We start from the raw sequence: 27,649 nt of genomic DNA, 5'->3' as shown, positions 1-27,649 counted from the left end.
GCACCCAGTCCTGTTCCTCCAGAGTTCCTGTCCTTGCCCGGCTCCTCGCTTCGGACCCCGCTTCGCCCGTGGAGGACTGTCTGCCGACCCTCGACTCAGGTCCTGGAGCTCGCCCCACGGTAACCTCCCCCCGGGACCAGCACACACACATTCAACTCATGTAAAAACACCAGGCAGACCCCACAAATAACCCAGAGATGCATTTGAAATAAAAGGACACACTCTACTCATGTAAAAACACGCTGATTCCCGGACTATCTGCAGGCCAGATTTAGAAGGTGGTTGGGCCGGATCCAGCCCCCGGGCCTTATTTTGCCTACCCATGTTCTAGGCCTAGCAGAATCATAGCATCATAGAATTGTAGCATTTGAAGGGACCATGAGGAACATCTAGTGCAACCTCCTGCAATGCAGGAATCTTTTGCGAAATGTGGGGCTCAAACCTGCGACCCTGAGATTAGCAGTCTCATGCTGTGCCGGCTGACAAAATAAAAACTAACAAACCACCAGGTCCAGATGGCATCCACCAGAATTTGTTGACCTTCTAACAAAAATATGCAACTAGTTCCTCAGATGAAACTCCATACCTAAGGACTGGAAAGTAGCCAGGATTCATATACTACTTAATCATCAAAACCTCTAAGTTGTTTCCATAAAATATACATTAAAAATACTGATAAAATCAGATGTAAAAGTTATTAAAAAATTCCACTGCAAAATAAAACCAGCAGTTTACAAAACATATGTTATAAAATAAATATATGCTGAACTTACATGATTGGGTAGCCAAATATGTTTTTATCAGGTGCAAAAACCGGTATAGGACAGGGAAGGTGCCTGTCTAGTAAAACTGCAGGGACTTCCAGTTTAAGTGTAAGTCCTGCCACACAAAAGGATCGGTTCCTGGAAAGTGCAGAACAACCATGATACAATGAGAAATGGAGGCTGGATATGGCTTTTCCTGCTGTGTTGGTGTCATCATCAGAAAATAGAAAGGGAAACTTGGGGTTGTTCCCTTTCAGAGTTCATTGCAGCTACAATCATAGAAGTTGCAAGATCCAGCCAGTGGTGGCTGGCTGAGGGCAGACTGAGGTTGGTGGGGCAGTTCCTCATTTGCCGTAATGGACCAGGCACCACTAGACCCAGGACAGCCTGCTTCTGCCATCATCCGTACAGCTCCCCTCCATATCTTACTCACTGTCAGAGGCTTGGGTTGGGTGGGTACTTTTTGGAGCACACATCAAGGCTGTCCAGGAGAAGAGTGAATTAACTGCTGCGGTTTGTTTGTTTTTCAGAAGAAATCTGCATTTAAAGGTGGTCTCAATTAATCACATCCATTCATTGCTTAAAGCTTGCTAGCCCTGCCAGTAACCATGATGGAATGGCGCCCAGAGAATGCCAGAGCTGGCTATTCAGACCTGATGATGTAACATGGCATGTATGCTACCTTATGTTAACAGATGTTCCAAACAAGCTGCCCGACTCTGCCTGTTATTCACTCTTAGAAATAGCAAAAAGGTAAATAGGAATCCATCTGCATGATTCAATGCTACCTATGTGGATGTTGGCAAAGGAAGTGCAACTATTTTCTCTGCTTCCAGCACTGACATTAGAAATAAAACACAACTTAAACACACACACACTCTAGAAAAATGCAAAATTATTTTGGCTACATGCTATCCATGATATTAGGCATATTTTTTGCCAACGCCCCAAAGGCTGGAGGGCTTCCAAAATTGCAGGAACTTTAAAATGGGTGTTTGGCATGTGCAGATACATATAATTTGCACAGGACCAGCCCAGTCATAGAGGCAAATGAGACAACCACCTTGGGGCTCTGGGATTCCAGGGGTGCCTGTTGCCTCAGCTATGTAAATGTCTTGGAAGAAGAGACACTGACTGCACTGTGGATGAGGCAGGCAAAGTCAGCTTAGCTGCTTGGCATCTAACAGATAGGCTTTGCGTTCCAGAGGACATGATGGAGCACCTTCTGGTCTCCATCAGCTGCCCAGGATACAGGCGCTGATGTAAAGTGATGGAAGTAAAGGTGCAGCAGGCATTACAAATGAAAACACTGAAACAGTGTCTTGGTCAATAAACACTTGTTCAGTTAGGCTGCAATGCAGGATGGAGGTGAATGTGGAGGAACTTGGACTTCTCTGATGATTTCCCAGTTAAAATAGCTTGCTTGCTTCTCTTCCCAGAGAGCCAGTGTGGTGTAGTGGTTAAGAGCGGTAATCTCGTAATCTGGGAACCGGGTTCCCGTCTCCGCTCCTCCACATGCAGCTGCTGGGTGACCTTGGGACAATCACACTTCTTTGAAGTCTCTCAGCCCCACTCACCTCACAGAGTGTTTGTTGTGGGGGAGGAAGGGAAAGGAGAATGTTAGCCACTTTGAAACTTCTGAAGGGGAGTGAAAGGCGGGAAATCAAATCCAAACTCTTCTTCTTCTTCTCTTCTTCTTCTTCTTCCCAATGGAAACACTCAGAAATATGGTGGGTTTTTTAAAAGCCCTCTTTGGGGGCATGTTGTGGGACTGGGTCCCCTCCAGATGTTATTTCTCATATGCGTTCATGACTACATGCAGGTACCGCTATCGGAATGCTTGTTATCCGAAAATTCAGTTATCCGAACACAAAGGGGGGCCTTCAGAGCTCACAGCGTGTTCATACCATAGCTGTCAACTTTTCTCTTTTCTTGTGAGGAATCCTATTCATAGAATCATAGAGTTGGAAGAGACCACAAGGGCCATCGAGTCCAACCCCCTGCCAAGCAAGGGAATTTCCCTTTAAAAAATGGGAAAGTTGACAGCTATGATTCTCTCCCCCTCTCAACCGCAGTCTCTTGCTACATACAGAGTCTTTAAATCAGTCTGCACCCCTTAGATGGGGTGGCAAAATGTGCCCCTTCCCATAATTTCTCTCCTTGAGAAAACGCCACTACCAAACCTGTTCTGCCAATCACTCTGACAAAAGAAGGGTATTGCAATGAACAGTTGGCCATTAGAGTATTATTAAGCCAGGGAGCAACTTTGGATTTACTACGGGGAATGCCAGATGACTTTGACTGGAAAAAATCGTGGCGCTCATATTTTAGAAGCACAGTGTGAGTGTGGGATTTTCATTTCTTAATACAAGTTATTGTGCTTTTTAGCTGTTCTGATGGTAAGTGATGCCTCAAGGAGTGGTATTAGCACACGATGTTCCTTTGGGTGGGGGGACACATTAACACTATCAGGGGAAAGGTGTGTTATTTATCACATTAATGCTGACGTTATTGCTGGAAACAAGGAAGTGGGTGGGTGCCAAATTAATCAAAGCAGCATATAGACTAAGGCAGTGCTGGGCAGACTTCAGGCTTGGGATATCCACTTCGTTCTTTTGCTATAGAATGAACCTGAGACCCAGGTGCAAGAGAGAAGTGGTTCAAATGAGAGGATTTGGAGCCCTGGAGTTTGTGTTGAGTGTCAGAACTGCCTGCACTGTCTTACCACACACAAAAATGACTCCTGTGCCTCTCTGAGGTTTTCTGTATCTTTACACATGTGCTCAGTGAAACACGTGGACAAGCTATTCCAAGAAGTGCTTGGGTTTATCTTTCTACCAAACTTGCTGCTAATCTATTTAATTGGGTTTGAGTGTTACAAGAAAGAGAGAGAGTAAATAAATCTGTCTATGTAGACACTCCCCTCACCCATGCCTTTCCTAACCCGTCTTGAATTAGCACTTTGGAGGTATTTCAAATGCCACAAGCAAAAGAAACCATAGTTTTCCCCTCCCCGTATTGCCAGGAAAGAGGTGGTCAGTGGTCGGCCATAAATCCTGCTGGCTGGACAGCTTCCAGCGAAGGCGGGAGGTCTACATTTCATCAGGGTGGGGAGCCTGCCAGCTTGATAGGGCCCATGGCGGACAACGTGTCTGCTTTCTCCAAATATAGTGGAATATAATTTGTGCCCTTTTAAAATATGTTTGTTTGCCTAACAGAGCTAAAAGCAAGAGTTGTTTGGCTGTTTTATATTTGTGTCCTGTTCTGCGTCTCTCCCTCTTGTGCAATTTGCAAATATCTGCAGATCATTAATAGCTAAAAATATTCTCAGCTTTGTGGACGTTGTTCAAACTAAACTTGTGGTTAATATCTGAGAGAAGGTGAGAGAAAGGGTTTGTGTGTTTCAGAAATTCACAGGTATTGGGTTCTTCTAACTTTCCTTTTCTCTTCCTTTTTTTACCAGAAGGTAGAGTTTGTCAGTTTACAGGAAGCTTACATAAAATATCCAGGTTGTGGGGCTGCAAAAAGGATGTTAATTACAGGTGCCCAGAAATTAATTTACAATATGTGTATATTAGGAGAAATTTGCACCCGAACACTAGTGAATTTTCATGAGGATTTTTTAAATTGCTGCAGAAATATGGTGAACTGAATAAGACTGGGGAAAAACTGAGCAAAATCTAAACTGACAGATTCATCCCTATATTCCTAATAAGGATGTAGTCGTCCTTCACTTGTTCTGTTTACAGGGATCCAAGTATAAAGGGGCTACTCCTTGTGGCACCCACCCTGTGGAAGGCCACCCATCAGATGTCAAGGAGATAAATAACTATACAACTTTTAGAAGACATCTGAAGGCAACCCTGTATAGGCAATTTTTTAGTGTTTGATGTTTTATTATGCTTTTATATGTGTTGGAAGCCACCTAGAGTGGCTGGGGCAACCCATTCAGATGAGTGGGGCACAAATAATAAAATTGTTGTTGTTGTTGTTGTTAAATCAAAAATCTGTTATGAAAGTTATCTGGAAGGACGGTATAAACATTTAGTCACCATAGCCACCATCATCTAAGTAGCAATGCAGACCCTTCAAAGGGAAGCTTAGATCTTACATCTGTCGCCTCCACCCCCTTCTCCAGTCTTTCGACTAAAACTAAGAGCTGGATCCTAAGTAAATTGCACTTAGTTTCTACTGACGTTATTGGGACTTAATTCATGACTTTCACATTAGGACCCAAATGAAACTTAACTTAGATCCACCACTAGGTACCAGCAAATTTTCACTTGCCATTGCTCCCGTGCCTATCCCAAAACAGCCATTATGTTGCTGCTGCTTTCATAATCAAATCCAGTATTTTCTAACATGGAATGGACATTTAAAAAACAAAACAAAAAAACAACCCACCACCAGAGCTCTTTCAACAACCCCCCCCCAAAGCCTTTTTAATATGTGAAGCCGTTCTCTCATCTTAATGGGCTCCATATTCAGGTAGTTTATCTTTAGATGTGGCTCAAAACCACGCCATCTCTTGTAGTGCAATTAATTTGATGCTCTGTCTCCAATTTTCCCCCATTCTGCCGTGAGCGAAGCTTTGTACTTTATAAGACGTGTTGTTTCCTAGAGGTGTTGGCCTTCAGCCCATCTCCCATTTGTTTCCACCTGATTGCCAATATTCATCTGGTATTCATCTGAAGGGAACTTTAATCGCTCTCTCACACACTGACTCCCTCGCACCGGCACCCTTGTTATGTGGGACGTCACTTACCTAACTTTCCCCTCTGTCACTTGGGCCTCAAGAGTTATGTCATGTTTTACAGGGACACCTTCCTTTCTCCAGGAAGCCGCCCACACCCTTCAGAGGTACAAGAGATTTGGCTGGTGAACCTTTCATGGCACAGAAAAGCCAATATGCTCTTGCTCTCCTTTTGGTGCTCCGTTTTTTAAAAAAGAGTTTTGTAAAGCCTCAGAAGAGCATTCAGAAGAGCTCTGCTAAACGAAGCCAGTGGCCCATCTAGGCCACCACCCTGTTCTCACAGTGGCCAACCAGATACCACAACAATAGCTACTAATCAGACGTACGCCATGGGAAAGAGAGAGGCTTTCACAAACCACTTTGTCAACTTTCTCCAAAATGTTTCCAGCCCAGGAGCTGCAGGGGTAATTCTCGTACGCAGCTGGCCTTCTGCCAGGATTACTCCTTTAGCACACCATCCGGAGAGATCAGTCCTATGCTCCTATGATCTGCAGTGCATGAGTTAGAAAGAACAGTCCCAAGACATAAAGCCCAGACAAGGCCAGGGTGGGGTGTATGTGCGTCACGAGAGCTAGGGTAAATCTGGAAAACCTTTTGAAAGCTAGCGCCAGGACAAAAAGATATGCAGTTATAACATTCCTGCCTCAGATAAATGACTCTCCAGGGAGGAGTATTCCTGAGACATCTTTTGCCCACTGGTTGTAATTAAATGCATTTCCACTGAAACAAAGACAAAAGGAGAACGAAGGGGGACAAAAGCCCCTTTGTAGTTCTAGCAGCAAATGAGTTGAAAAATCTCTCATTTTATTTTAGTTCTCAAAGAGCTGTGGATGGATTATTTTAAAAACTCAATATGCAAATACAACGTGGCTGTTGTTTTAATGAGGAAAGGCAGGTCTAATGCGCAGAGGATTTGAAACTCATAAAGGGTTAACTACGGCGAAGGGTTTAGTCGTGTCCATTAATTTAAATGGGGCTACGGTGTGTAGAAGTGATATCGGTTACAGTCCATTATGAGGAGAAAATGTGCACTAAGATGCTGTCATATTTTTATGAGGACTCTTTTTAAACAGGTGCAAAACAAATTTAAGATTGGACAAATGGAAAACTGGGCGGAAAGTGGCTTGGAATGGGAACTGGAACACCAACAAGATGATGTCCCTCCTTCTTCAGCACTAGATCACTACCACCCATGGATTGCTGCCGTCTTACAGAGACACCCTCTGTCTCTTTTGGAGCATTTTGGGCAAACCTATGAAGATTACAAAGGCCTCAGCCCGTGTCTTTCTCTTGTGGATAGCTGTAACATTAGAGAGCTGATCTCTGGAGTAGGAAGTTTGCGCTGCCATGATGGAGTGCTGGATCAGTGTATTCCGGGTCCATGTAAGCTTCCATGTTCATTCATACATCTGTTTACTCCCATTTCCACATCACTGCAATTAAAATAACAACACTGTGAAATTTGCATCATCTGTACCATATTTTTTCACAGAAGAGGAATTTTTGTAAGCTTTTAAAATCCCAAAATACACATTTTTTGTGCTCACTTTATCCCAAAATACACATTCCCACCCACAATTTAACCTAAAATATGCATTTTGTCATGATTTTTGATCCAAGAACTGCATTACAAAATACAGTTACACTCTTTGCTAGTTCATGATAAGTAGGACATCACGGGGAAATAAAACATTCTTGCATTTTACTGTATTGCTATTCGGCAACAAAGTATATGGCACAATGAACTGCCAAATATCTTAACTTTCATTGTCATCTCTTCAATTTTAAATGTCCTTATTAAGCCTATTTCTGGCAAAGATACTCAGGCACCTCTAAGGGCAGTACTGCAGAGAGCTTGGATCCCATAGTGGTTAGAGTGTGGGACTAGGACAAGGTTCAAATTGTCACTCAAGCCATGAAGCTCACTAGGTGACCTTGGGCCAGTCACTGCCTCTCAGCCTAGCCTCACAGGGTTGTTGTGGGGATTAAATGAGGAGGGAGAGACCCATATATGCCAGCTTGAGCTCCACTGAATTGTGCCATGTGGCAATTAGCGGTTACTGGCGGCATTGCCACAGAGGCTGCCAGAGTGCCCCCGTTGCTTTTGTCGTCACTAATTTGAAGTGATATCATTTTACTGCTCACTTTGCTGCTAGGATTCTGATTACATTGTGCCAACGTTAACAACTGCTGGCACAGCTGAACCATAGAATAGCTCTGTTTAATTCATGCAAACGGCATCTGCAACCAGGGATGGAGTTTGCTGTTCTGCGGCTGCTTGTTTTTTTATACACCATGTTATCACTACTCATACTTGGTCCATAGCAGTTTGCCTGGGATCTGCAGAAATAACGTTATTGTTTAATTCCCCGGGTGGTGGCATAATCACCTATTATATAATGGATGATCTTTACTTTTACTTGGAAAAACATAATCAACTTTGGCAATTGCTTTGGTCATTGCTGAATGGATTAATGCTATAGTAGGAGCCACCAGAAAGATTATTGAAAACATATAACAACAGGGAAATGAAATCAATACATCACTTATTTCACATAAACATTTAAATAACAAAAATGTTACATTCAGCTTTTTCAAATAAAACACCACTTGCTTGCAAAAGTCATTTTATTGGAAATATAATTTTCTTTTAACAATGTATTCAGTTTTAACTGATTCAATAATGTAAATAAGTAACATTAACAATACTTATTTTAGTATGATCCACACTGTTAACATTCAGACTAATGCAAGCTGTTTTTGCTTTATGCGTCATCACCCATGGCGGATAGGTTTGGATTGTAATGGTCTCTGTCTCTCCTGTATTCTTCCTTCTTCTGTGTGACAAACAAATGGAAACCGTGATATTAATATATGCTGTTTGTATATGTATTTAATATTGTAAAATGTATATATCACTTGATTGTTTAAAAAGTCAACAGACTCCTACTTTATAAGGGTCCCCTCTCAGAGAATGAGTCTGCTATTCATTTGTAGGATTTTGTCACTGGGATGTGGTTTGCTTCCTGGCCTTGTGTTCCAAAACAGCAGTAAGGAACCTGGGAGCAAAAGTGGCCCTCCAGCTTTCTCTTTCCAGGCTTGGGACTCGCTCTTCAGGCTGCCCACTTCACTGACCCTGCTCTTCATCCTCCATGAGTGATTTTACTAGGCTGTAATGTACCCTCAAGCTGTGATAATGCCTCTTGCTAGCCTAGATAGAGGGTGAAGAATGATGTATGTGGCCACACTCAACATTGCCATGTGGCCCCCAAAAGACTGTCCATGTGGGAACTTGGCCCTTGAGCTGGAAAATTTCCCCATCCTTTCCCTAGAAGAAAGCTGCACAGCAACCTCTTGCCAATGCATCATGGGTTGGTGGAGGACACAGGTGGTTTGTGACGTCATTGCTGTTATAGAAACCAGGTGCCCTCACAAGGAAACAGCTGCTTTCTGCCCAAAGGAGACCAGAAAGCAGAGACAGTAGGCAGCACCTCATGTCTGGCAGAGTCACCCAGGCCCGTCAACTGACAGAAAACCCCCCAAACCCTCCGGGAGCAAGCTATTGTTCTACTTTGAAGTCACAGAGATGGCTCAGGAAATTGATTGGTTAAACAGCCAGGCGGGCCTGTGCCGAGTCGACTTGTACAAGCATGATGTCCCCAAAGACAAGAACTGCGAAGTGGTTTGCTTCATCGACGTCTCCAGCCTGAACTTGAAGGAGAAAGATCCCAACAAAGCCAAGAAGACCACCAGCCAATCCAGCATCGTGTCTGTCTCTTCCAATGACTTTGACCTTGCCTTGGAGAATCTGGAAGAGAAAGACGTCATTGTTATCAAGGACAACGAGCGGAACAATGCCATCAACACCGTTTGCCTTTTTAAGCAAGGCTCCTCTGACGAAGCCAATGTGGTGAACTGGCTCAGCAATGACCTTCAGAAGTACGCTGCTGGATTCCAGCAGGCGCTGTCCAATTTCGAGGCTCCTCCGTTGAAGTCCAAGCAGCCTTCCCACGCATCTGTAACTGACAAGATTTCCCAGAACACGTCTTTCCAAGGTTCTGATGCAAACATGCTTCTGATCCCTGAGTTTGGACGGGGTGGTTTAAGCCCCTCCTAAACCCCAGAGAAAGAGCCCATGGGGAGAAGCCCTGATGTGGGCTTCTCTTGGCTCCTCTGCCACGGTCTCTGTTTGCAATCTATTTATTTGACTGCACATTATACAGTGACTCTCAAAGGAGTTTCAGTTTCTGGTATCTGAAAACCAGGAGTTGGAGATACATAAATAATAAAAAAATGCATACTTGACATCAGCTTTCTGAGGTTTTCTTTTGGAGCACATTTTTGTTTACGTTGTTATATGTCTGCGAGGAAGCGGTGGCGGTTGGGAGACTTTGGCTGTATGGCTTTCCCACTGTGATCTGAAATGGCCAGACCTTAAATGAAGGAACTTGCTGTAAGCTATGGCAGGCTGTCACAAACAGGCCCAGCTGAGCTGCACCCTGGCTGCCCTGCCTGACCGCAGAGAAGGAAAGGGCATGGCTGAGCTGTGCATCTGGAACATATCTGAGCAAACTTTCCTCCAGCTCAGGAATATTCCATCAGGGTGCTCTCTACCTCGGCCAGCATGGCCAACAAGCAAGGATGATGGGAGATGCTGTCACAAACATCTGGAGGGTGGCTATCCCTGATCCAACCTCTTAAAAGCAGGCTGTGGATGCTTGGGCTCACTCCCATGGGAGCCCAACATGAACCCCAAGCGTTTGGAGTTTCCACCCTATACATTAATGGATCAAAACCATCTAAAGCAGGTGGGGGATACACAACGTGGGCTCCAGGTGTTTCTAGCTCCCATCATCATTTGTCCTTGGTTGTACATACTTGTTTCTGTTGCTCAGTATCATCTCTGGTTAAATAACTTTTTTAAAAATGCTCATTAAAAATAACAGAGGGCTCCACAACAAATACAACAGAATCATAACATAACAGTGCACATCAATTGCTCAAAGAAGCATAAGGAGCCACATCCAGAAGGTCACATCTGGATAAAAGTTTGAGAATCTGTAGGAACAATTTAATAAGGAAAGTGTTCGGCTAATAGGTCCAGTCACAATGGGTTGTTGCTTTTTAAACACTTGAGGATGTTCAAATGCCTCCCTGCCCAGCTATATAATGCAAAAGGAATCCTAAGTGCCTGCAAATTTGACACATTAACTTTCATCCCTGTTGTTTTGGGTTAGAGCAATAGACCTTGGCCCACCATCCCTGAATAGCAAAGTGTGTTGGGTGTTTCCAGTGAAGGGTTATTTCAATTCTAGCTGCAGCTAAGAGAGAAATAATCAGGTCCTTATACATCAAGCCCTTCACAGATTGATTAAATAACTTTTGAGGTACTTATCTGAATCTGCCTAGCCAGAAACAAGCGTAGGACGAAAGGAATGAGCAGACTACACTCACCTCCCAGCAATTATGATCTCTAGTTTCAGGAAATGAATTTTCTTTTTTTTATTATTCATTGTTTTCCAATAAGGCTTTTGGCTGGCTACCATCAGTCCCATCACTTTATTACATTTTTCACCCTGCCTTTCCTGCAAAGACCTTGGAGCAGCAAACATGATTCTCCCATCTGCCCATTTTATCCTCACAACAATTTTGAGATATTGTCGAAGAGCACAGATGCAAGGAGGCAGCTAATTCTGTTCTGTTCAGTATTCAGCGCTGTTTTTCACCATTTTTTGTTGTTGTTTTTGCCAAGTACTACATCGTGCACCTCATCGTCCGTTGTTTAATGTAAGTTATATAACTTGCATTTGTTTCAATGTAAAAGGAAACGTGAAAACAATGTTGAGAAAGCAAAAAATCAACTACCTGTGATTGTGTATTGTTTGCAGATTTTTAAAAACAAGAGCAACAATGATGTGAGCAAATATTGATTGTATTTTCTCAGCTGATTTCTGTTCCTGACCACAGATGTGTGTACGAACTTGTTGGTATTCATCAACATCCTTAGTTGAGAGACAGTGACTGACCCAAGGGCACGCCAGCATCACAGCTGAGTGGAGATTCAAACCTGGGTCACTACAGCCTGACATACTAATGCCTGCAGCCCACCAACTCTCTTGAAGACATGCCCCCTGCATCCAGCACACTATTGGACCCTTCTCCACCCACCCCTTGAAATCTGATTGGTGGCAGGGATGATGGTCAACCTCCATCAGAGATGGAACAAGATGAGACTTCAGAACACTCAGCACACAGCCTTCCTGTATGCAGAGAACCACAAGCAACGAGGGGCGGCGGTGGTGGTAGGAGAGGAATGAAAACCACACTGGGATGCTCAGCATCTTCAATGAGCTTATTGTGCCCAGGGCTAAATTTGAGCCCTGAAAAATATCCGGAATGCTGAGCATCAGTGTCACAGGGCAGCTGCAACTTAGGCCACAGAAGAGGGAGGGCAAGGCTCTGGGTCAGTTTTTAAAACCCAGAGAATATTCGCTATAAAAATCCACAGAGGGTAATTCCAAGACAATTTCTCTGTCTGTGTGTGGGAATTAATTTCAGTTCAAATATGGTACTGGTACCACAATGAGCCTGCAACAGCAATTCCAATGTTTTGATCTGTGGACCATTGGCGGACCCCAAAACCACAGCAAAAAAACCAGAGAGCATGTTGAAAAGCTTTCCCGCTGTAAATACTGGCGAGTGCTAGATTAAAATGACATCCATCTGATTGTTTTCTGATAAATGTCTCCATGGTGCATGGTCTTTGCAAACCTGGGAATTCTTCCCCTTAGGGTGGACTGGGGTTAGGGTTGGAGTCCCAGACCCTCTGCAATGGGGCCAGGTTGCAGAAAGCTGCTAGACCCAGTTAGTTGTATTGAGCTGCATCTTGAGGAATCATCACAATAAACAGAGAGCTGCGCTACTAACTGGAAAGAAGCAGAAGATGTTTCAGGGATCCTCCTACCAAAACAGCAACCCAGATGAAAACACTGAAAGAAAAAGCTGGTATTTAATTAAAACAAACAAATAAATCAAGAATCAAATGGAGGTTTGGCTCCTGTCCTGTGCAAGTCAATGGAAACATTGCTGCTGTCATTATTCATGAACATGCCGCATTCTTAGTGGTTGAGAAGGTTGTCTGTAATTTTGAAGGCTCAACGTAAATTGGATGATGTTAATCTGACTGGCCGCATGCCAGCTTCATCATCAAGGCGTGCAACTGCGGCTGCTGTTTGCTTCATCCAAACTAAGTCTGCCCTATCTCTTTCTGAGCTTAAAGGAGGGGTGGATAGGTGTGGATTTTTATCTGGATTTCTGCTAAGGAGAGAATTGGGCTAGACCGGGGTGTTCTCAAGAGTTGCCTTTGGTTGATTGCATGAGTGAACATGTATAATAATCTTAATAATAGTTTGCAGAGATCCCTAGAGCTCCACTTTTGAATCTTTTCCCCCAGTAGGCTATCTGAATCTGATGCTTTGCCTAAGCAGGCGAGTATAATAATGTAACTGCTATAATTTTCATCAGACACCAAGAAAAGAGCTGGCTTTCCCAGTCTGTCTCTCTCTCTGGAGGGATTTATTTGTGGAAAGGGCTGGGCCGCAACACTTGCCTGTGGAGTCTTTCAAAATGTCCCATGAGAGAGGTAATTTTAAAGGAGAAAAAGCCCCTGATGCCAATCCAACCGTTTTTCAAAGCATCCAGAGGGCTTTTGGACAGGCCTTGATGGTAAATGAACAGAAAATTATGTAGACTAGCTTGCATGTAGACCATGCCTCACCTTTGTTGCATTCGGCTATATGAGTTAAATCTGGCAGGGAAAAATATCAACGAACACAACTGTCCTCAATCCGCTTAGTGTAGCTGAGGTAGGGATTGTTGTGAAAAATGGTTCCTTTCAAAACCGATAATACAGTGGTACCTCGGGTTACATACTCTTCAGGTTACATACGCTTCAGGTTACAGACTCCGCTAACCCAGAAATAGTACCTCAGGTTAAGAACTTTGCTTCAGGATGAGAACAGAAATTGCATGACGGCGGCGCAGCGGCAGCAGGAGGCCCCATTAGCTAAAGTGGTGCTTCAAGTTAAGAACAGTTTCAGGTTAAGAACAGACCTCCAGAACAAATTAAGTACTTAACCCTAGGTACCACTGTAAGTGGTTTGGTGCTGTTGGCTTCTTGTTGGAGTGAACACACCTTGTGTGAAATTCCTCCTGTGTTTCTGCGGCTTCCCAAGCCCTCCAGCCTTCCCTGCTTGGAGAACATGTGAGTTTGCGCAAGATGCTAAGGAAGCATCTCACCTCTCCCATCTCCTAGGACACAAGTGTGAACAGACCACTCAGACCCATTTGAAGGAGGGCCCATTTGCTCACCTGGTCTAAAGACACATTTTACTCGCTGTGCTAAAGCTGTGCCGACCCGACTCTTTAAGAGCAAAGAGCCAGGGGTGTGTCACTCGCTGACTCAACTCTTAGCTTGGTAGCCATGCATTTCACCTGCGGTGCCTTTTAACCCTTGCCTTGCCTTACTGTACTGATCTGAGCAGTAAATGTTTTGGCAAAAACCACCATCCAAGTTTGCATTCTTAGTCCAGCAAGAGCCAGGACACAATTTATCACGGGGGTTTCCAGCTTTTCTATAAAGAGCTGTCAAAAAGAAAAACTGGGCACATGCACCCCCCCCAAACAAAAGACAGAAAGAGGAGAGTATAAATCCCTCGTTGATACAAACTTGACAGGAGCAGAGGAAAGAAAATACCGCTAGCCAGTTCATCAAATGTATCAAGCTAATGAGGAAGACATTCCCTGCCCCTTGGAAAAATGTATCTATGAACACAGTGAAATCAGTGGTATGGGAAATACCTTTTTTTCAGAGAACTTTCTAGTTTGAGCCTATTTGGAGGCTAGCTCAGAACGTCTCCAAATACGCTGAATGCAACTGCAGCTATTTGCTTCAGAAGAATGGGGCTGCTGCCTTTTCCGTGGACATCTCTCTATTCCTCTTCCAGCACCAGAGGTCCACAGGGAGCCTCATTTCTCAAATTTTGACTTGGCAACAGACTAAAAATAAAACACTCCGGCCTTTTTCATGAGCTGAATATTCTACAGTGCAGGGGTGCTGCAACAAATGTAAGAAAGAAGAGCCTGAATATTCCATATGGAATATGGGAAAAAAGTGATGCAACAGTGGCAAAAAGCTTGTATCGCTGCCTCACCCAGTGTCAAGAAGGTGGAACCACAACTCCCAGCGTCCCTGACCAATGGCCATGCTGATGGGGGTCCCCAACCCCTGTTGTAACACTTGTTTTGCTGGATCCTGTGATGGTCAAATTGTTGAAAGTTGCTCAGGTGATCATCCCCATGAGACCACGACCCATCAAATCCAGCATCTCACTTCCAGTAAGGGCCATCAAGATGCCTCTGGGTATGCAGGACATAATGGTGTTAGTTTTCCCCATTGTCTTTCTGGGCTGGATGAATTGAACGTCCAACTTGCACTAAGGCATGGAGGCTGGTTCATTTGGGCAAACGAGATACAGACCCACCAACCTCAGTCTGGCTTAGCCAGCCTCTGCCTGTCTCCATTCCTACTTACCACCAATCCAGAGTTGCCTCATGTAGAACTGAACAGGGATGATACAAAACTAGAATCAGCTGGATCTGGCACCACCAGCCGTTGGGCTCCTTGCCTCCTACCCCATCAGTCCTCATAGGCACCTGCTGCCACTGGATATAATGCAGCTGCCTAGTTCAGGCATAGGCAAACTCCGGCCCTCCAAAAGTTTGGGACAATTCCCATCATCCCTAGCTAACAGGACCAGTGGTCAGGGATGATGGGAATTGTAGTCCCAAACATCTGGAGAGACACCTATGTCTGGCCTAGTTTATATGCAGAGCTGCAAGTAATGAAAGCGCTGAGAAATAAAGCAATGTACCTGTATGTGTGAGCTGGCCAATTTGCACGGCTGCTGCCATATGCCCAGTAGCTGCAGGAAAGACACTTGAAGAGCCCGGCCCGCCTTAGTTTCTCCCAAAGTGCACGCAATGTGGTCGGCCTATGCTGTGTTGCTCCATAAAACCTGAGCGTGGCTCGGGGTCTTGGCTCACTGCCTGGCGTTCCATAAACAGTGTTTGGCCATAAAGAAAACAATGATTGAAATGTCTATAAGCTTTTCCTGGAATGGAGGAGTGTGTGTCAGTGCTGATTTCAGGGATGCAGAGCAAACGTTTGTTCTGCATTGGAAACATCTGGGGTTCTGTGCAGGCACAGCGTGCATCGCCGTGTCAAAAATTGGACTTTGCGAAAGGAGTGCCAATTTCCTCCCTGAAACCTATAACACAAGTAAGTGCATTGGGAAATCTGACAAATCATTTCTGAATTGTTTCTTCAAGAGTTGTAATGGGCTTAATATCTATATCCCACCATTCCTTGGGGTAGCCTATGCTGAGTTTTTCTATTTCCCCTCCCAACAAACTACTCTTTGACTAGGTGAGGCTGAGAGAGGACAACTGGTCTGCAAGAGGGGTGAAATAAGGTCTTGTTTTCTGTTTCTCCATCTATTTGTTGCATGCAGTGCTATTTCCATTCTGCTGCAGTTCATCTCCCCCATACCAGGAAAAAAGATGTTATTTGACTTACTGTCCACTGTGGCAAAATTATACAACTTACGTAACTAATTATATAAGTTACATACATTACATTGACATTAACACTATTCTATCCCATTAAGTTCAATGCAAAGGAAACACAATGCAGGTGGGGGGGGGCATAATTAATCATGTATTGTTTGCGGAGTGAAAGCAACATATTTATTGAACATGGGATTAATAAGTGAACACCAGCAATATCCATTCCCATTTCCATTTTGGTCAGAATTCTCCAACATCCTTAGTCCACAGTGACCCACAGCTGGGAGGTAATTTGAACCCAGGTCCCCTCCCTATCTAAGTTTGCAGTGGGAGGAATGGGGGAGAGATTCAGCTGAATTTGCATTTTAATGCAAACTTAGATGTGTTTTCTGAAACTATCCGAGGACAGAAACATAGCTATCCTTCAAAACCCACACTTCTCCAAATTGTGTGATGCTGTTCTCCACCTAAAAAGATGGGCACAAAAATGCATACGTTGGGAGAAAGTGTAGTATTATACAAAAAAATGCATATATTGGTGAAAAATACATATGAAAATGTGTTATGTTAGAAGAAATAGTTTGCAAAAAGCAATTAGGAAAAATTGCATGTAGGGAGGTGTGTATTAGGAGAAATTTGCACTAAAACACTGATGAGTTTTCATGATTTCTTTAATTTCCATGAGGATTTTTTTAAAAAAAAATCACAAACAGATGTGGAAATGTAGAGAACTGAAGACTGGGAAAATGAGAAATTGAGTGTGTCAGATTCACCCATCGCTAGGAGGCACTAAACATTGCTGGTCCCTCCGCTGTGCCAAGAGAGTGTCTTTGCATCCTCTCTCTTCCCTGCAGCCTGGTCCTAGAGGTCTTCCTGATCCAGTCTCACACTCTTCCATTGCACCTGACTGGCTTTTTCATTGCATTCCCATGTGCCAGCCTTCACAGCCCAGCCCATCACTTTTCACCCCCCCAAAGGCTAGATTCCGTGCCCTGCCCCCCAGCATCTGAATGCACCCAAATGCTGCTACTTTGTACAGCAGTTCATGTGAGCATTATGGCAAACAGCCCCCCACCCCACTGGCAAGCTCTATAACTTCTCCTTTTAAAAGTGCCTTTGGGCAAGATGCAACAAGTCTTTATACACATGGTGCCTCTTTGTCTGTGATTTGACTTATGCATAACAAAGATGAGGGGAAAACCATAATAGAGCTATAGAGGCTGCGCTGTTGGCAATGGGAGATAAATTATTAAGTAGATGCAGGAACCGAGACTCCACTTCCTGGCATCTGCAGACTGGGGTGTTGAACTTCTGAGCATTGCATAGTGACAGAGGTGGGGTGGGGGTGGGGCTTGCATTGGGGGAGTGATCATCATCCCTCCCCCCTTAGGACTGCCTCTCCTTTCTGTTTCAGATGTTATAGTCGAATCCACCCCATTGTTATCTTCTGCAGAATCTCTCTTCCCCCTCCCAGTTATTAAACAAAGCACAAATGATGGTTTCACACTTCGCTGAGCTGGTCACACAATTTCTCACTGACAGCCCAGGGTAAGCCATTTCTGGAGTCAGGAAGGGAATCTAGCACTGCAAGGGGTGGGGCAGAAATCTCTCTCTATATGAAAGAAATGCAAAGTTGATGACACTTAACTGCTGCTGTCCAGCTACATTGTAGGCAGGTGATGAATGTTCAGCAGTCATGATGATTGTTTGCAGTCTGTTAAGTACCGTATTTTTCGCTCTATAACACGCACCAGACCATAACACGCACGTAGTTTTTAGAGAAGGAAAACAAGAAAAAAAAATATTCTAAACAAAATACTGGATATATGATTTTTGTGGTTCATGCTGTGGCCACAGACATGTGATCTGACAGTGAGTTTGGAGTAGCCCAATGCAGAAATCCTGAGGATCCATGTGGATCCATGCTTTGTAACCACAGAGGAGGGAAGGAAGGGGAACCATGGATCCTCTGCTCACGACTGCAGCAGATCCCCCCTGCCACCTGCAGGCATTCCCTCCATAACACGCACAGACATTTCCCCTTACTTTCTAGGAGGAAAAAAGTGAGTGTTATGGTGCAAAAAATACGGTAACTATGACAGAGTACAGTGAGAATGGAAATGCTGATAACACTTTACTGAAGGAACCTGAGCCAAAACGCTGTGAGACAAGGTGCTTTGAGGATGGGAAGGTGGCAGGGCTATGCCAGCTGAGAAATTCCTGGATCCTCAGCTTATCGTCCTGCCACCATGTGACAACACAGGGCCCTGATTGCTGTATCAGCATGGAACTGGTGAAGGGATTGGGCCTGATCATCCTGCCCCCTGCCACCACCTTCCTATGCATTCGCTGTGAGCATCTGGGCTGTGGATGCTTATCTAGGATAAATGCTGTGGAAGCTTGTCTTCGAATCCTTGAATGCTAGAATTGTAGAGTTGAATGCTAGAATTGTAGAGTTGGAAGGGACACCAAGGATCATACTGCCTATGCCCCTGCAAGGCAGGATTCACAGCCTAAGAATCCCTGGCAGATGACCCTCCAACCTTCAAAGAATCCACCACCTTCTGAGGTCGTCCATTCCTTTATCAAGTAGCTGTCACTGTCAGGAAGTTCTTCCTAATGTTTGGCCAGAATCTCCTTTCTTAAGTGCAAGTTCAGTGGCCTGTTGGCACTTTAATACAGCCTCTGCTGACCTGGTGCCCTCCACTCTCATCCTGGGGCTGATGGGAGTTATAGTCTAAAACATTTGGAGGGCACCAAGTTGGTGCAACCAGCTTTAAAAGAAACCCCCTCATCGGCTATAAACCATCCAGGCAAGGGTGCTGTTGTGGTGTTGCTGCAGACAGTGCTTTGAGGGATGTCATGACTCAATCTCTCAAGGTCCTGGGAGGAATTTTCCTGTAAATATTTTCCTGCTGATTTTTGAGCTTCAATGGAGAAGCTCAGTTTAACTGGTGATGTCTGGGCAACAAAAAACAACTGTTATCTCACCATTTGGCAGCATCTCTCATATACAGGGCAGAAAATGAAATGTTCTGGGTAGAGGGGAGGAGAAATATATTGTGTTAATTAGATGTGGAGAATAGGGGGCAGGGAGCATATTGCAGAAGGCTCATTCTAGTCCTCAAGCCCAATTCCTGAGGCCAAACTCTCAGGATGCCCCAAATTAGGACAAGCACATGGAACCCCAACATGTGGGAACTCTTTTCAGGGGCAATTGCACCAGTGTGCTAATGCCACAATGAGGCCTGAGTATTTTCCAGAAGCATTATTTATTTATTTATTGTTGATCTGTGACATTTATACCCTTTGGTTCTCTCCCCCCCCCCCCCCGCTTGCCCCACAAAAAAGAAGTTGCCAGAGTGGCTTTCAGAATTGAGTACTAAGACTAAGCCAGTCCTTACCCTCAGACCACATTCCAACAAGACATGACACACAAGGAAAAAGGCACAGGAGGGTGGAGGGAAAAGCAAGCTCAAGCACAATGTTGTATGATTTCGTTCTTGCTTAAGCTCAGAGGCAATGAACCCACAGCCCTCACGTTGTTGCTGGGCTGCAGTTCCCATCACCCTTGACCATTGGCTGTGCTGGCGGGGGCTGATGGGAGATCTAGTCTGTTATGTACCGAGTTGAATAGGATTGGTCCTAGAACAATAGGATTCAGAATGCAGCAGTCTGATTGGTCCTAGAACAATAGAATTCAGAATGCAGCAGTCTGATTGGTCCTAGACAATAGGATCCAGAATGCAGCAGTCTGATTGGTCCGCAGGAGCCACCCAATCCAACTCCGGGTGGAAGTAAATCCGCAAACTGATTGGCCTACAGGAGAATCCCAGAATTAGCTAATCACGTGGGGCCCATTGTGCAAATATTGTATATAAAGCAGACATTTCGGGGAGACTTCCATTCCTCACTACTCTGAGCTGAATAAAGAGCGTGAAATCCACACTTGACTCCGAGTATATTTCATAGTCCAACAACACCTGGAGCGCCACAGGTTCCCTATCCCTGTTCTAGCTGCTTTTGAATAGCCAGAATTATGGAGGAGGGCACCGCAATGGAAAGAGCAGAGGAGCAGTACCTCCCTTTAACAGAAAACTGATGCATGTAAAATAGCCATGGGATGGTGTTCAATGCTAGTGCTACTCAGAAGACAATAGACACGACTATCTTAGGTTCATTCATTTCAATGGGCCTACTTGGGATAGGATTTAGTGGCATATGACCCCAGGCCTTGAAGTATTTCCCTTCCTCTCTCCTCACACTTCTTTACGCTGGTGAATGTAGGCTGTTCTACCTGTTATGCTTTGCTATGCCTTGAAAGGTGCTCATATTCCACACAATATCTCTTTGTCTGTTCCACTTTCGCAAAGGCTGTGTCTCTAGACTCTTTCCCCAGACTTCCTTTTGTCTGGGACTTATTTGCCTACAGACTTTGCCTTGTTGACCTACTCAAGTTTATTCAGCGGGTGTCTTCCAGACAACCTGGCCAGTGAGCACTCACTCCGATTTGTTTCCAGGGAGAAATGGCAACACTGGTTTTCCTGAGCGTTCATTCTGATTGGTTTGCAGGGAAGGTCAGCTGACATTGTGTCCCAGCCAGGGTTCTCCCACACTTTGCAGTGCGTTTCCCCATCACTTTCCTTATTGCAAAATGTCTGCTCTTTTGGGGAAGCGGGTTTGTTGTGCAAGAGCTTTCCTTAAGCACCAGGCAAAGGCCTTCTCATGCTCCCCGGACTTCTGGCCCTTAACTGGAAGGTTAGCATTGTGACTTATTGTCGTGTGGTAGGACCTGCAGTTCTCCCTACGTATAGCTGTGCTTTTAGGTTTTTATTGTTGTTCTTCAACAAGTCTCCGGAGTGGATTCCTCTAACTCAAGGTTTCTATAACCTCTAGGTGCTCATCAATATTCTGCACACTTAACTTTAGTGAGAAAACCCAGTTTGCACCATTAATGTGCTCTCAAAAACCTTATGGAATTGTATTCACTGCGAGCAGCATTAAAAGTGAAAATCTAAAACAGCAGCCCTTTAAACTTCAGTAAAGCTAATCAAAGGCATTTTCCTGAAAAATTAGAAAAGGGATTTGATGAATATCAGTTAAATGTACTCTCTCACAATCATTCATCAATCCAGCTGGGTTTTGAGATGGTTATTAAACTTTCCCATTGTGCCTCTGACAAATGATTGCCTCAGCTGTGTTGGCATATTTATTTATAGGCCACCTTTATACTGTAGGGGAACTTGATGTTGAACTCCGGGCAGCTCCCATCAGCTGGGCTCATCCATTCCAGCATCCTCTTCTCACAGTGGCCAACCAGATGCCCTGATGGGAAACTTGCAAGCAGGACCTGGGCACAGAAACAACACTCTCACCACTTGTGCACTTCAGCAAGGGGGTATTCAGAGCCATACAGCTGCTGAATGCCCAGTAACAGGCAAACAGTGGGCCAGGAGTGGAAGCCCCACACCTGGGAGACCAGGGTCCAAATCCCCACTCTGCCATGAAACTCACTGCTTCTCAGCCTCACCTACCTCACAGGGCTGTTGTGAGGATAAAATGAGGAGGACAAGAACTCTGTATGCCACCTTGAGCTCCTTAAAGTAAAGGAAACGGGCATTTCCATATTGGTGACACACGGTCTCTTCATCCTGGGGCTTCAGTCATTGAAAAATGGAGCATGGGATGCTACTGCCTGTGGGGAGCATATGGAAAGAGGCGGCAAATAGGCAAACCCGGCCACTTCCCGGGGAAGCTCCCGGGACAATCTCATTGCACAGCATGCCTGAGCTGTTACGTGCCGGGGTCAGCATATGCTACAGTTTATTGGGATTGCAGGGAAGCCTTTGATTGAGAACCGCAAGGCAGACAAGCGGCTGCAGCAGCTGAAACAAATGGAAGATCAAGGTGGGGAGTGAATACCAAGGGCCTGGAATGTAGGAAGATCCTCGAGTTCTGTGGGAAGGTGTCTTTGATTCATGAGAAGTTGCTGTCTGTTGGCTGATGTAACGAAAACAACAGCAGCAGCAGCAGCAACAGGAACACGTCACTGAGGCGGCTTAACTAGCTGCATCAGATTAGGGATGTGCGGCATAGTCTCTGATTTCAATAGTCACTTTGGGAGTAGTATACAGCTGAACAAATTACTTAGCCCTCCCCCAGAGGAACTGCTTTTTGACAAGAAATTCCATTCTTTTATGTCACAAGACTCCCTTTCATCTCCCTTGTTGCTTCTCAGGGTCTTTCTTTGCCCTGACTGCCCTTAGCCACATTTGCCCACTTTCTGCTGTTTGATCTGATTGGCAGGGGATGACCCATGTGTTATCCATGAGCAGCTGTGACATCATTGTAGCAGAGCCAGTGGCATGCTGTCTCGGATAAAACCACACAGGCCACCGGAGGCAGCTGGATTCAATGGCAGTGTGTGCATATAAGGCTGAGGGCAGTGAGGACAAAGAGGTGGTGATGATGGCCAACTTGGATAGTTTTAAAAGGGGCATTAGGCAAATTCATGGAGAATAAAGCTATCAAGTATTAGTAGTCAAGATGACTGTACAATCTCCAAGATAGATTAAAGGTAAAGGGACCCCTGACCATTAGGTCCAGTCATGACAGGCTCTGGGGTTGCAGCGCTCATCTCACTTTATTGGCCGAGGGAGCCAGCGTACACCTTCCGGGTTATGTGGCCAGCATGACTAAGCCGCTTCTGGCGAACCAGAGCAGCACACGGAAACACCGTTTACCTTCCCGCCAGAGCTGTACCTATTTATCTACTTGCACTTTGACGTGCTTTCGAACTGCTAGGTGGGCAGGAGCTGGGACCAAGCAACGGGAGCTCACCCCGTCGCGGGGATTCGAACCGCCGACCTTCTGATCGGCAAGTCCTAGGCTCTGTCGTTTAACCCAGAGCCCCACCCGCGTCCCAGGATAGATTACATACACTCCAATACAAAGCAGCCCCAAACTGGGATGCCATCTTCTGGGGCTAAACTTCCACGCAGGTTATGTGATTGCATAAGATTCCAACTCCCCTAAAAAGTGTTTTTCAGGATGAGAGTGCAGCCCGACATTGCAAGAAACCACTTGCAAGAAAAAACGCGATGTTGACAGATGTGATTATCAGAATCTGATAGTGAACCCATGTTTTTTTTAATCTCTGTGATAAGTTTTTATGCCCCTTCTTTGCTTTATTGTATGAATTTTTAACCTGTTCTTAACTTATACAACAAATATATCTGCCCAATTGCAGGGCAGCCTTGTCAATGGCAGGCTACTCTACATAGCTACTAGCCATGCTGACTACATTCTCCCTCCTCTTTTGAGAGTATGCCTCTTAATACTGGTTGCCAGGAATCACAGGTGGGGAGAGTGCTGTTGCACCCGGGTCCTGCTTCCTGCAGGCATCTGGTTGGCCGGTGTGAGAACAGGGTCTTGACCAGATGGCCATTTGGTCTGATTCAGCTTTTGCGTTCCTACAGCAAAAGAAAACAGTATCCCAAAGACCAGCAACCAAAGCAATGTGCATATGTTTGCAATAAGTGCCCACAATGCCCCTAAATGTGAAGCACTTTTCAACACTCGTGAAAATGAGCATGAAAAAAGGTAAACAGTTTTCAAGCCAGTTCTATATCTGATTGCAGGGCCTGTCCTGCCTGCACTCTGGCTGAAACTGGAGAAATGGGTAGCTAAACAAACGGTTCCCACTGAAAGGGGAAGAATGTGGCAGTTCTGGCACCGGCCTTGATGGCTCCTCAGTGTGCCAATGCCACACCCATGCTCTGACTGGAGTCAAGAGGGCTGCAGTGCACTTTTCTGTACTCCAGTCAGTGTGTGTGTGACATTCAGGCTGCCTAGCTGAAGAAGAGCCTTTTTTTTAATTGTCAGAGTTTATAGGCTAAGAAAAATAAGAAAGCGATTGGAATGAATACAGGACAAATATTCGTCATCGTATATAACTTTCCTGCAAACAAATCAGAAGGAATGTTCTGGAAATAACCGGACACAGTCTAATCTCCACATAAGCTTTGTGCATGCAAATCTGGATGAATGCTTAATAAACTGGTCATCTGGAAGAGATCTCGGTGTAAGAACAGAAGAACAGCCTGGCAGCTGGATTAGACCAGAAATCCAGCTAGTCCAGCATCCTGGTCTCACAGGAGCCAACCAGGTGCCTGTTAGAAGCCCACAAGCAAGACCTAAGCAGAACAGCAGTTTCCCATTTGTGATGCCCCTGACAGTGGATACAGAACATAGCTAGCAGCTTCTGATAGCCTTGCCCAGCATGAAGTTCTCTGATCTCCTTTTAAAGCTATCTAAGTTGCTGGTCATAGCTACATCCTGCAGCAGCAAATTCCACTTCATCTATGTGCTGTGTGAAGAAGTCTTTTGCCTTCTCACCCCATGCCATGCTCTAAAACTGCCTTCAGACAGCAGGTCCCCTTCATGTCTACCTGGAGAGGATATAGGGGCGCGGGTGGCACTGTGGTCTAAACCACTGAGCCTCTTGGACTTGCCAATCAGAAGGCCGGCAGTTTGAATCCGTGCAACGGGGTGAGCTCCCGTTGCTCTGTCCCAGCTCCTGCCAACCTAGCAGTTCAAAAGAATACCAGTGCAAGTAGACAAACAGGTATTGCTGCGGCGGGAAGGTAAACAGCATTTCCGTGTGCTCTGGCTTCCGTCACAGTGTTCCGTTGCGGTTTAGTCATTCTGGCCACATGACACGGAAAGCTGTCTGTAGTCAAATGCCGGCTCCCTCGGCCTGAAGCGAGATGAGCACCACACCCCACAGTCACCTTTGACTGGACTTAATTGTCCAGGGGTCCTTTACCTTTTTACCTTTTACCTGTAAAGGGAGGTATAAACATTTCCACCAACAGCGGCCTTGCTTCCTGGCTGCCAGAGGGGGAATATGGGACAGTGAGAGTGAGACTGACTTCCTCTGCCTTGCTGAGAGACCAGTGGTGCTATTTGGCTCTACTGTCTACCTGAAGTATGTTTAAATTATATTAGTAGTAGTAGTAGTAGTAGTAGTAGTAATAGTAGTAGTAGTATTTCAATTGATATACTACCCTTTATCAGAAGATCCCAGGGTGGTGTACAACATTAAAAACACATTACAGAACATCAATGATAAAAAACATAATAAAAACCATACTGACAGACATCCTAATAATAAAATATTCATCATAATAACAGTCCTTTCCCCCACACTTTCACAGGCCATAATTTAATAGCCATAGGCCTGGGTGAAGAGGAATGTTTTTCCCTGCTGCCTAAAGACATGCAGCAATGGCATATTTTAAGCACTTTACTGCTCCGCAGGACATAATCCGCCCTGAACTGGACCCATGTTAGAACCTTCAAACTGCTGATTCAATATGGCAGCATCCCATGAGGCAACCCAGAAGAGGAGTGAGATGTGAGAATCAATTCAAGTTACCCTCTGCATGAGTGGCCATGCAAACTCGCCAAGTCCGTTGCAATATTTGCAATTGTTTTTAAATCTGACGCACTGGAAGAAACTTCTTTTATAGGAGAAGCACAAGCTTGTAGCCCATTCTAATTATTACATCCGTTAGATGCCATAATCTTGTGGTTGGCTTGGAAGCTGTGTGTGAAAAGTATTTCTTAAAAGATGGGGGGGGGAGGTATGTGTGTGCTGGGAGAGGTAGAAGCAAACAAGCTTATTATCTGAAGTGACGGGAAGGCACTTTCTTAGAGTGGTTGCGGTAACAGCCATTACCGTCTGTGTTACAGTACGTGAGGGATTTTCTTAGACCATTTTTGTTGTCTCAAAGAGGCCACGTAATGAGAAACAGTAGCTGCCTTTTCACAATGCCATTGTTTTAAAATAATATTGAAATGTCCTGTAATTAAGAAAGGCGGTGGGGTGGGGGATGTAATCTCAGCATTAAATTGTAGTCATTAGCTGCAAAAAGTGTGCATAATTTGCAACCGTGTTCAAGGAAAACTGGACATGTCTAAATACTAGAACGACTTTCCGAAATGCGCCGTTTCTTCCCAGCACAAAGAGGTGAAGTCTTTAATCTCGACACAGGAAGAGGTGAAAGCAGCTTTTAGTTCTTCAAAAAATAATGCCAGAATAAATTCAAAGAACCCATTGTCTGGGAAAAGCACTGAGAAATGGGAAATGATTGTTTGTTCGGACTCAAAACCAGTGTCAGGGATGTTAGTGTGGGCCAAACCAAGTGCAGTTTTATCTCAGTCACCATCCCCTTCCAAGCACACCCAAATGTTCATTCTCCCCATACAACAAATCATATTTCTTAAAAGCCCTTCTCTCTCATGAAGACTAAGGTTCCTTAACTTGCATCTCCTGAGAGAGTGGGGAGACTGTGAAGTTGCTCATCAGCAGTTAGGACTTGGGCAGCAGACTGAAGATGTCAGTTTTGGCTCATCTTAGCTTCTCATTTTGCCAGTCCCCTGTTCAGTTCTCCAAATTGCCACAACAGTTTGTGATTATTATTATTTTTTTTAATTTTAAATAGCCCTCATGAAAATTCATCATCATTTAGGGTTAATTTATCCTAATACACACATTTTTGTAAGCAATTCCACCTAGTATTAGGCATTTTTGTATGTTAATTTCCCTGAGCTATCTTTATTTATTTTTATTTTTAAAGATCCCACTTTTCATTTGGTCTCAAATGAAACTCCCTGGCTGTTAGTTGCCCCTGCCCCCAGTGCCATTTCCAGTAAACAGCAAATTGCAGTGTATGTGTGTGTCTTTGTGGCTTTTGGTAGGAAGCTGATGCAGTTTCCTGATCTGGATTGGGAGCATGTCCCGAGGCTGTTTTAAATGGCCAGCTTCAGCCTGCTTTTTCAAAGGCATGATCAGCACCACGTGTAGCTTGGATCTCGGTCATTTTCAGTTGGGTTTGCACTGAAAGTTGAGAGTAGGCATTATACACAACTATGTTTTGATTAGTTAGGGTGGGGGAATTATGTAGATGTCTTCAAATGAACTGTGTTTTAAAAAAACCCTTTATTGCCTTCTTTGAATTATGGCATGGCGTGCTGCTTTGCTAAAACCCCTAGCTTTGGAGTTTTGACTTTGTCAGTATTCTAGGATCCAATTTGTTTGTCAAAAATGCCCAAGTTTGGACCAAACTTAGCTGAGAGGGACTGCAGCCATGCCAGATGAAAAGCAAGCCTGGATTTAAACAGCTGCTTTTCTTAGAGGATTACGAAATGCCATTCCTCTGAGATGTTTAAGGTATCCTCATAAACCCTCTTGTTTATTTCGTTCTCAGATACAACTCATAAACGTACACAGGACTGGGATCAAACACTTTTATCCAGAAGATGGCAATTCCCCAAAATTCTAGAAGTGTTATACTTTTATTCTGTTTCACTTCTTTTCCTTTTATTCTTGCCATCAAATATTGCTGTAATTTCCCTCCCAAATATCTCCAAAATTAAATTCAAAGTGTTTCATGTTTTTCTTTTTTTATGAGAAAAATATAGACGGAGATTGCTTTCTGAT

The sequence above is a fragment of the Podarcis vaucheri genome (genome assembly GCF_965113315.1).
Source record: "Podarcis vaucheri genome assembly, chromosome: 7".
Lineage (NCBI taxonomy): Eukaryota > Metazoa > Chordata > Lepidosauria > Squamata > Lacertidae > Podarcis > Podarcis vaucheri.
Note: the sequence above shows the minus strand (reverse complement) of the source record.